The sequence below is a fragment of the Schistosoma haematobium genome, chromosome 5, assembly GCF_000699445.3.
Source record: "Schistosoma haematobium chromosome 5, whole genome shotgun sequence".
Lineage (NCBI taxonomy): Eukaryota > Metazoa > Platyhelminthes > Trematoda > Strigeidida > Schistosomatidae > Schistosoma > Schistosoma haematobium.
The window spans coordinates 10989976-11001548 of record NC_067200.1 but is presented as its reverse complement, the minus strand read 5'-3'; positions in this window follow the sequence as shown (position 1 = coordinate 11001548).

Below are 11573 nucleotides of genomic sequence, written 5' to 3'. Positions count from 1 at the left end.
GGGTTTATTATAAGTATGTTCACATGCATAAGCATAGCAAAATGTTTGTCAGGTATTTTAGAAGCTTTGGCTTTTTATTACCTTCAACATAAAAAGAATTGAAAATGTAAGCAATTGTAGCGTGGTGTCGAGTCGCGGTTGACTATGAACACCGCTACCAAGAAACACGTGCCACCATCGTGGATCTGTTCTTAGTGTTACGTGTGTTTAGAAACCAATTCCACTAAAAGGTTGAAGATATTCACCACTACGGCGCCATTAACTACTGTTCTTTTTAGGGACCATATGCAGAGATGTCCATGGGCTTTACGGTGCATGGACAATTCTTGAATCTATCATGTGATGGAACCAACTTTTGGCAAGACTTACGTACTCAACATCTAGATGGGACTTTTGGAGAATACAGGTGGTCATGCAGACGTAATGTGGTGTGCCACACTGCTGGTTACACATAGTAATTCCAGTCATGTATTGTGCAATTCGGGATACTTATTGTGTATCGAACAGATAATTTAACGTTTCCCTCTTCTTATCTTCACTTGCCTTAGTTGAACAGTGCGTTATAGTGTTGTGGGAGGTCTTTATCAATGATTATGACTGAAAAGTCCCATACGATACTCGTCCAGTAGACGGACTTTAGTAAACCCATGTTGAAGTGTAAAGTTTCGTGCTGTGTCGAGCCTACATGAGTTACTATGGCTTCCAGATAGACTAGTTTGTTTATTCATCCTGAACTACATTTTAACCTAGTCAGTTATTCGCTTATCGCTTTGATATCTGTGAGGGTACTTGTGTCGATCGTCTGCCCTATTCACCGAATATCGCCATGTTATTTTTATCTAGCTATAAATATTGAGTTACGCTCTATGAAGTGGGGTTGCAGCACTTGCATTATCCGGTTTGCTAGTGCGCTTCATTTCTTTGATTGTATCTCTAAGTCAAGTGTATCAAATATACGTATCCAAAGTCTAGTCTCCTACTTGGCTTATCTTATCCCCTTATTTACCAAGGCAAATAAAGTCGATAATTATGCACAAAGGTAGTCGAGATTTGTACTTCTTTAACAATATCTTTAGATGAGTTTGGAGTGAGGTTAATGAGCCACAAAAAAGGTTAACATCTCAGGTATTCAGGGTTTGAATATACTTGTTGTCTTAACACCGTTACAATCAAAAACCTTAAACTCAGCCAAACCGGAGGTGAAGAATGAAGGATTTAGAAGACATGTTTGAAGATAGTTGATATGTCGAGAAGTGTATAATTTAAGCTGTTTTATTTTTGTGAGTACTGCGCATCATGACGCACTCAGTAGTGATCTGATTTGGATGGGTGACCAACAGTCTTCACCTATGATGTGTCCAGTAGAACCACTGAGGCCAGAATTATCAATGAAGACTGGCGGAACCACCTATTTTTTATGGAGTAATTTACCTCCACAAAAGTATTAAACCCACCCCGGTATACAACGGTAAGTTAAAAGAAATGTATACAGTTAATTTCTTACCGCATTGCGAGGCAATAAGTTTGAATATGGTGGCAAGTTTATTTGTCGATTACCTTCATCCTAACGACCGTCGTGGAAATTTAGACAGTAATTCATTATTTTATCGAGGCATATAGCTTTTTAAGTTTGATTTTAGAGATCTTGAGTTGTTAATCTGAAATATCAATTCAATTGAGGTGTGAAATAGAGATTTTACTTACAGCTACTAGAATTCTCATCACAAATTTATGACTCAATTTGCAGCTACTGCACTTCCGTGGTAATCGAAATATAACAAGTCCTTTTCTTTAATAGTTCAGGCAGGTCAAATAACTTTTAAATAAGCTTCAAGTCATTAATGAACTCAAACGTTTTTATTATCCATCATAAAAATTTTACCATTTTAAGCGATCTTATAGTCTTTTATAATTCTTATGCTCAGAGGTTCAACAATCCAACCTCTTTGGATGTGAGACCAGGTTACAGAACAACCATAATGACGTAACACAGCTAATGACCCAAAGTTGTTGACTAAAACAATTATCTTTAGACGTATTTCAGGCTTCTTTTTACCTTAACTTTTACAAATGACACAAAAGCAAAGTGAGCGCCTTCCATATATATTTTATAACCACACATAATCTCATATTCTCAGCTCCTTTCAGAATTGCCTCCATTTGTCAGTTGTATGTCCACTCATACATTGTTTACACTTATTTTCTTTAACCTATCAAAATGCTCTTGCTTAAGAAATACCTTAATAAAAGAGGATTAGACTGAGTAGTCATACCTTAAACATTCCTTCATGAATATTGGCTACTCTGCCTCTCGTCCTTTCTTTTACTTGCTCCCTCTTTCAGCTCCCTTGAGATATGGAACGGGTGACTTCATCCTGCACCATCCTTAAAGCCTTGGATATTCCAGAGGGACATAAGGTTGCGATTTCTAGAAGCTCCCACCTTCAACCGACCTATCCTTGACCATCAGTCGCACATCCGCAATGCGACTTTCATGAAGCGCGCCAACTGTGGTACTGACTAAAACCACCTACATTCATATCTTTTAAATTATCAACCCAGCTGAGTAATTAACTACAGTGGATATTGCACCATTTGTAAAAATTTGATCTTGCCTGTAAACTGGCATGCCTCATGTAACAAACTGTAATTTGAGAATAAATTATTATTATTATGTGACTTACAAAGCCCATCGTCTCTCTAGGCCGCGATCTTCACACACGGTGATGACTTCGGTCAAATGTCTTTTCTACCACCTCCAAGTAGAACCGATCATGCAGTCATTTTATTCAAATTCATGGCTGAGATGGCCTGTCAAACAGTTGAGCCGATCCATCCCAACATATGGAAGGCAAATATGGAGGCAATCAACTCTTCAGCGTCAGCCGAAAACTGAAAAATTGACTCATGTGCATCAGTAGAAGAGGCATGTACTCATTTCAGGCAGTTATACAATCGGGTTACTTAACCATACATACCCTGGACAGTCCCAAAAACGAGGGAGTACGGCCATCATTGGACAAGCCGGGATATTCAGTGTTTACTAAGATAAAAGAAGAAGTGTCGGAACGTTGCCACTAGCCTTGAAACTGCAAGTAATATGGAACGCTACAGGACGGTAAGAAACAAGTGTATGACAAAAATTCGGGAGGCTCAGAGAAAATATGAAATGCAGTTGGCGAAATCTGCACTCAAGCAGACTAAGAGACTATTCTTGCACACAAATTACAGAACAAGGATGCATCATTAGATTCCCAACGTAATTAAAGAGAGTGAATCTGAAATGTTAGAGGGAGATCAGGAAAAAGCATAGGCTATGACTAACTATTTTGGGGTACTTTTCACTCAGGAACCTCTTCTAGACAAAGAACCAGACCCAATGATAGAGTTAACAAACCGCCTGCTCACAGTCGACTTTGGTGAAGACAATGTACGTAAGGCTCTTAGCGCCTTAGACACGGAAAAGTCGATAGGACTGGATGAACTAAATCCCAAAATCCTGAGACAAACTGCACAATATATTGCAGCCACACTAAGATATTCAATACGTCAATTGATCAAGGTGTGTTACCTATGTGCTGGAATGATGCAGTTCTCACTCGCATACACAAAGCAGGACCAAGACAACTTCCATCGAACTACAGACTTGTCAGCCTCACCAGTGTAGCGGTTAGAATACTGAAAAGAATAGTCAAAAAGACCATAATGACATTTCTGGAAATCAACAGCTTGTTAAACAACGAACAACATGTTTTGAGAAAAAGTTTGCCTTGCACAACAAGCCTCCTTATAGCAAGGGAGTAGTGGATAAGGGCTCTAGACAACGGAAACCCAGTGGATGTTGTCTACATAGATTTCATTACGGCATTTGACAAAGTGCCAACAAATAGACTGCTGTTAATTGAGAAGATCTTATTGTTGCCAGACCTCTTTTAAAATGGACCAAGGATTTCCTAGTAGGTCGTAGACACAAAGTGAGAAGAAATTCCAAGTGCTCCACCTGGGGACTAGCACTTAGTGTAGTACCTCAAGGTTCTGCCCTAGGTCCTTTACTTTTTATACTGTATGGAAATGATCTCCCAAATGTTATTATACGCTGAGGATTTAAAAATCTGGCGAGAAATAACAGGAGATGCAGATACATGAGCACTTCAGGCAGGTTTCAATATTGTGACTAACTGATCTAAGGAGTGACTGATACCTATCAACGCGGCGAAGTGTGTCTATGTGCATCTTGGGGATACAAAGGTAAATGGGTGCAGCATAAGGGAAGTGCCTGTACCCGTGGTCTGGTCTCACAAGTATCTTGAGGCGACAGTGAATCATGATTTTGAGACCACGGCCCATTGCCAGGAGGTCGCAGCTAAAGGGTTTAGAACCCTATGGGCTTTAAGAGGGACATACATGAAGTTAGATACTATCATATTCACTACGGTATGCAAAATCTTAGTGAGAAATAAGCTTGATAAATGCATTCGGATTGCAAGCCCCTGTTTAAACAGTGACTCGGATATCCTGAAAAAAGCACAGAGGGCAGCTACCTGTGCAATTCCAGAACTCCGGGATTACTATACAAAGAGCAGCTTGAAAAGCTAGACTTCCTTACTCCGTTGTATCGTAGATTAAGAAGTCATCTGATTTTGAAGTGTAGAATACTAGGGAATGATTTTGGATCTAATATATCTACTCTTTTTCTTCCCACTAGATCGGAACATCTCAGCTCAGACTGCCAAAAGGTTGGAAAGATACAATAATTAGTTCGGTGTATAAGGCGAGTAGCGGAAGCTTAGTAAATACTGACGCGTTAGTCTTATCATTGTGGACGTTAAACGGGTGAAAAAGACTATTCGGATGGCTGTTTTAAATTATTTGGAAGGACATAATCTTTTAATAATAATAATAATAATTTATTCTCAAATTACAGTTTGTTACATGAGGCATGCCAGTTTACAGGCAAGATCAAATTTTTACAAATGGTGCAATATCCACTGTAGTTAATTACTCAGCTGGGTTGATAATTTAAAAGATATGAATGTAGGTGGTTTTAGTCAGTACCACAGTTGGCGCGCTTCATGAAAGTCGCATTGCGGATGTGCGACTGATGGTCAAGGATAGGTCGGTTGAAGGTGGGAGCTTCTAGAAATCGCAACCTTATGTCCCTCTGGAATATCCAAGGCTTTAAGGATGGTGCAGGATGAAGTCACCCGTTCCATATCTCAAGGGAGCTGAAAGAGGGAGCAAGTAAAAGAAAGGACGAGAGGCAGAGTAGCCAATATTCATGAAGGAATGTTTAAGGTATGACTACTCAGTCTAATCCTCTTTTATTAAGGTATTTCTTAAGCAAGAGCATTTTGATAGGTTAAAGAAAATAAGTGTAAACAATGTATGAGTGGACATACAACTGACAAATGGAGGCAATTCTGAAAGGAGCTGAGAATATGAGATTATGTGTGGTTATAAAATAAAATATAGTGCTAGAAACAGTATTGTGATATACAATTGACTATCTTCCTTTTTTTATCGAAGCTGTTGGAGCCCTTTTCATCATTTTTGCATTATTATTATTATTATATTATTTTTGTATTTATTTTTTTAAGTTTTAGGTATCATAGGGTCTTGAGTAGGCTTCGTGTATTATCGAATTGTCTAGTTTGCTTGTAATAGGATTACTTGGTAGGAAGTGAAACCAATTCAACATTCGTAACACGATTTAAAGAGGTATTTTGCTTGATAAATCAGCATTAATATCTTAAGTTCGTAACATCCCACTAAACCATAAGGAGCCGTAATTAAACAAATTGTTCTGCCCTACAGACATGGGTGGATTGAAGTTATCTCCCACACCATCATCTTTGCTGGTCAGTAACGCCACCCTCCCTCCTTTTGTGATGTTAGGCTCTCTTACGTTTGTGGTAAGTATGAATACTGCTTTAATCAAAGCCCATAGTCGGAATACACTGTCTCTACTAGGTCCATGTTACAAGCAAATCAGATAGTTAAAAAGTTTGTTTTATGGGTTAGATGTCCACATAGTATATCACACTGCTATAAAGATAACTAATGGTTTAAAGAAGTAAGGACTAGTAGCAAATCAAAGGATGTGAGAGGGTATAAAACTGTAGAAAAAAAGATTTTGGGGTAAGAAAAATAAAACATTAAGAAACTCAAAAGACTTTGTGGCCAGATTTTGAGCTTTGTATGATCGGCCTTAGTAGATCAGCATCCATACGATTGAGCTATCTGTCTACTTGCAATAGAAAAAAAGGCATGACTTTTAGGAAGAATAATGTACATTTAACCTGTAGAGATTTGGGAACTGAAAGCTAGGGTTAGGAGCATAAGGCCATGATTAATAAACAATGAATAATAGGAAAGTATAAGCCATATATTCTGTGATTTGGTTATATTCATATTAGTAACAGTCGAACTTGTTATAATCTTGTTCTTTCTAGATACTAGGCGGTCCGTAATAAAGTGCCTCATTGGTGGGTGGGAGTTCAAGGAAATGTTGAAGCTCTTTAGAGTCTAGAAATAGGATTATTAGCTTTTTGAATCTGATAACTGTGTCACAGTTACGGATAGGCATTGACAGCCTGTTCCACAATAAACTATACCGTACTGTAAAAAACTCGCAACGAATTTGTTTTTGGTGTTTTACGGTAAGTAGTGTATATGCGTTGTTTCTAAGTCTATAGGCTGGGTCGTGGGTAATAGTCGGGCAGGATGTTAGAAAGGAGAGCCCATATATCGCTTTGTAGAGATCTCGAAAGAGCTGGAATAAAGCTAGTGAAATTGAAGTTTCTAACAGTATGAGATCAAATGATGTTTTCAATGACCCCACTTTTAAGTTTACCCAGTTTATATACCGTGGATTTAAGTCACCTAATATAAAGCTTCAACCCCTATTACATTAGGACTTAAGTTTGCTTAGGAGGGCGTCATCTACTACACATTCTGGATTGAGATATACTGAGAATAACTTAATATTTTGCCGTCTACATTTCAGCATGCAACGCACCAGTTCACATGTGCCACTGGCCCAACAGTTCGTATGGTTAAGTTACTTTTCATGTACAGGACAACCATTTCTCCCCTACGGTCTAATCTATCGGCCCTACGGGGTGAAAAACCAATCAACTGAATTTCATTATCAGCCACATCTGACGTTAACCATTCTTCTGAGACAGCAAAATTGTCCGGTGTTTCTATAAACACCATTGTCTTGACCTCCGCCATCTTATTTAGTAGGCTGCGAGCATTTGTGTAGCACACCTTCAATTCTGTAGAGAACTGTCCCTTACCACCCAGGGTGGTTTGGGGATCGTCTTGCTCCGGACTTTTACAATTTGAATCTCCCTTAGTACGAGGTATCTTTCACCATTGCGGCAGCGTCATTTATTTTTACTTCTGCAGTCCGTCTCTTAATAAGGTCAATCAGGCTGAGATTCTCAAGGACGTATATTCCAGATCCAATCAGTTTGCGTGAGTTTCTCAGTATCAGATTTCATTCTTCAGTCGAAGCAAAGGTAACCTTCAAGGAGCGGTTTTTCTGAGTACTTTCAGAATCCACCTTTATTCCTAATCTACAAAACATAAAAATGCTAACTCCTGAAACTGTTTCTGGGAGTAGCTTGCTAATTAAGGACTAAATGTGATTGAGGTCGTGATCAAATCTAGCTTTTTGTTCCTTTTCGGAATATTCTCTTAACTTATGAAAATTGGCTGGCCTATCAGCGGGGTCTGTGTTAACACGTCGTGGAATCTTACTTCCTGAAATCATCTCTTCCCTGTAATCCGATTTTGATTCGGCATCTAACACAGGGGTCACATTCTGTTTTCTTGATTTTGTGGGTGTGATCGTGAGCCAATCATTTACCTTAGTGTGCCGCTTGATCACATCCTCTACACCGTTCAGAATATGCCCCCTCATAGTTTGTTTTGCGTTGATATGTGAATCCGGAACTGAAACCGCCGATTAAAAAGCCTTAATGCTGTCTATGATCAGTTTATTCTCAATGCGCTTTTCCTCCTTTCTTGTGACGATGCCTACATCAGTATGCTTGTTATCTGCTTCCCTGATGGGATCCACCTTCATAACAAATTCAAATCCGGAGCTGGGCTAATGATAACGCTTTCTATCTCCTCAAAAGCGGAATTCTGCTCATCTACTGCTGCCTGTTTATTTGAGGGCAATTTTCTAGTTGTGTTTAGCATCTCAAGCGCCTCTAGAGTCAGCAGAGACTTTGGAGAACAACATGGTTTGCGACACCTTTCATGTGCAGCCGTTGCACACATTGTGATAACACTTATTGCAGTTGTCACATTGCATCACATCATCAACATGGAAGTAGCGTGTAGGTCTGGCATGACGATGAAGCCGCAAACTTGTTTTGTGATCTCACAGCGAAAACTGATCTCTAAATAAAATGTCTTTTGAGGTTTGATAGGTGATAGACACGGAACACAAAGAAAAACGGAGGTTTGTATATAACTTCACCTAACAGCAATAAAAAAATCCAACTTCATTTGTCATAAAAAGACATTGACAACTATGGATACAAACAATACTAAAAGATATAGTCAATGCGGAAACATAAATACCAGTGCCCTTAGTTTTTTTGTATATGTGCAGGAAACGTGCATATGATAAACGTTTCTAGGTAAAAAGCGGTACTCTTGAGGATTACTTCAACCGGAATAAATTCAAGTGCGGCAAAAACAGCAGTCTTGATGAGTAATTTGGCGATCAATATTATGAAATACACTCAGAGGAAAGATACCGTTTTCCTTTTTAAATAACGCTCAAGTAAGAAAGTTGCAACAAATCCCACACTTTGATGTACAGAACGCAACAACTTGATGCTTAACGTATCCATTAAGCTGTAGAAATAAACGTTTTGATCATTCGAAATGATTAGAATGACCTTGACCTTGAACAAAAACCGCCAGGATCGTTTGATGCGGCCTGGCTTGCCGGCACACTATGCGCGTTAGGTCACGGGTTTTCGCGCACATGTAACATATTGTCGTGGATTTTATGTGTCGTTATTTATCAGCTATTAACAGCCTTTTTTCCATCATACATGACTTCTCGTAATCTTTGTGACTGGAAGATAGTTTTTATTTCAATTTATAAGCAGTTTGACGTATTTCGTGCTCACCACCTAAGTAAATATGTAGTTGGCGTAATATGGTTATTTTTAACAATACAAAGTCAAACAAGTCAAATCACCATTTTTCTAGTCAAAAATAGATTACAGATTGAGTTTTCACGAAAATAAGCCGTGAAAAGCATTATATATGGTTCACCTCCTTGATTATGGTGATGGCACACATAGATGTACGTAGTCGTTTATAAAATGTAATCAGAAAGAAGCAAGCGTTAAACTAACTATGAATATTATATAAATTGTTTGTATTTAGCTATAAAAGGTTATTTGGACTATAGGTAGCATTGTTTTGTACTGAAGTGACATATTATTGTGTAACGTATCAGAGAAAAATTATGTGAGTAACAATTGACGTTGATAGTCTTTTCTACCGGCTTTCTAAACGTATACAGGAACAGTGTATAACACCAAATTAAATAGGCACAAAATCTTCATAAGTGAAACGATGGGTGTCTCTTCTGAGCATGGTGACAAAAGCATGTCGTACTTAATACTGAATTATGATGTGTCTGTTATAGGGTTGACGAATAATTTTCTGTAAACGAAATGCACAATCGCAGACGAAAATGTGAACAAAGTTATGATGCATATTGTCGAGTAATATCTAAATGGTGCTTACCAATTTCTCTTCCTAATAGCAGATGTATAGACGAAATACTACAAGGGTCAGACACTGAATAAATTCCCAGTGCTTGTTACGATACAGATTTGAATAAAAAAACAACTATTAGTGAGTTAATTCATGAATTCCTACTGCATTACAGACTGACTCGTCCGAAGTAATTCATGCAGACAACGTGACGAAAAGTGAATGAGCAATGGAAGCAGAATCACAAGTTCCTTGTATTCATATCTCCTTTATGCCACATTAATTAAATACATTTTCTTCATAAGCCAGACTACGCTTGTATGTTGTGACGAAACTAACTTCAGCAATTTGTAAATAACACTGATATGTGTGTTGTAAAGATTACCTATTAATTTTTATTAAAGGAAATAGAAATCTCTAATGATTAGCGCTGTCTGCAAATAAGAGACTTATAGGTACATTCTGTAACCTGCTATTTGATGAACTTATTGAATGTGATACTGATAACTAAGTCTAATTCTTTATTTCACGGCTGATTTATTGTTTTTCAGAATTGTATGAATCCATTAAAGTCGTCAAAGCTTTGTGATGATGTTTACGCCGGTCTACAACTTATGGAATTTGTGATTATGGAAGACCATGTTAAAAACCGGTTTACAAGTTCACGTTAACTGTGTTCCGTATTGCCTAGTAACATTTTTATTCAACTAATGAATTAGTGAAATATAAATATAGCAACTACACTCAGTGTCTTACTTTATAAACCGTGTCCGTATTTATTAATAGTCGATATGACGCTAGAACAAATATAGATAGAGAATAATATGAACTCCTTATAATCCACGGAATAAACAAGTAATAAGATGGATTATGTAATAATTCATTTCACTTTTAAAATTTAGTTACCCATTTATTCCAGCACCCTGTCACTTACATCCGCTCACTTAATCCTCTGTAATTATGTGAACTCTTCAAATTGTAATCAATTATTACGTAACCCAAGTTTTCAGTTCTTAAATCCACGGATCATTTATAAGCTATAAGATTTTCACACCACTTATCTGTCTGTGAACTCCAGTCCACTATTACACCACCCATTCTTAATGTGTTATTGACTGTGAAAACAAATGACCCTTGACCTTAAACTGCACATATATATATAGTCATTATTTATAACCTATGTCATTTCAATTATTCATATTCAGGTATGTCAACTGTTCCCCACATCACTGTTAAATCCTAATGCATATTTAGTTATAATGAATGCATACCACTGTTAATCAACATTTCTCCTGGTTTCATTTTAATTCATAAGCGGAACTAATCACATGAAATTAAAATCTACTTAGCTACTGATACGATTTTGATGATAAACGTAATCCGATGAAGGTTAATATGATATGTGGGTGCCTAATCTGCAAGACTGTACGTGGATGTAGGGTTTCTTAATCGTTCTTAATTATTACAGACAGTTGAACATGAACATCATTGCTATTCATTCCCATGAAAGTAGGAATAAGATGAAAATTAAAATTATGAAAGTTTATTGAATAATCATTGCTGCTAAAGCAGAAAATCAAGTTTACAAGTTGGTATTAAGAATTCTTAAGTAATAATTGTCCACTTTCTTCTCAACTTCCGTTGCGAAACGTTCACCATACTTCTCAATGATGCGATGCTTGTGGATTCTTTGGCTTCGTTGAATACTTATATACACTTCACTCGGTCGTGGTAATGCAGTTAATGTATAATTTTGGAAGTTCTGGGTATTATGTAACTTCCATCTGCTACAATACCTAAGAAGTTGATGAGCT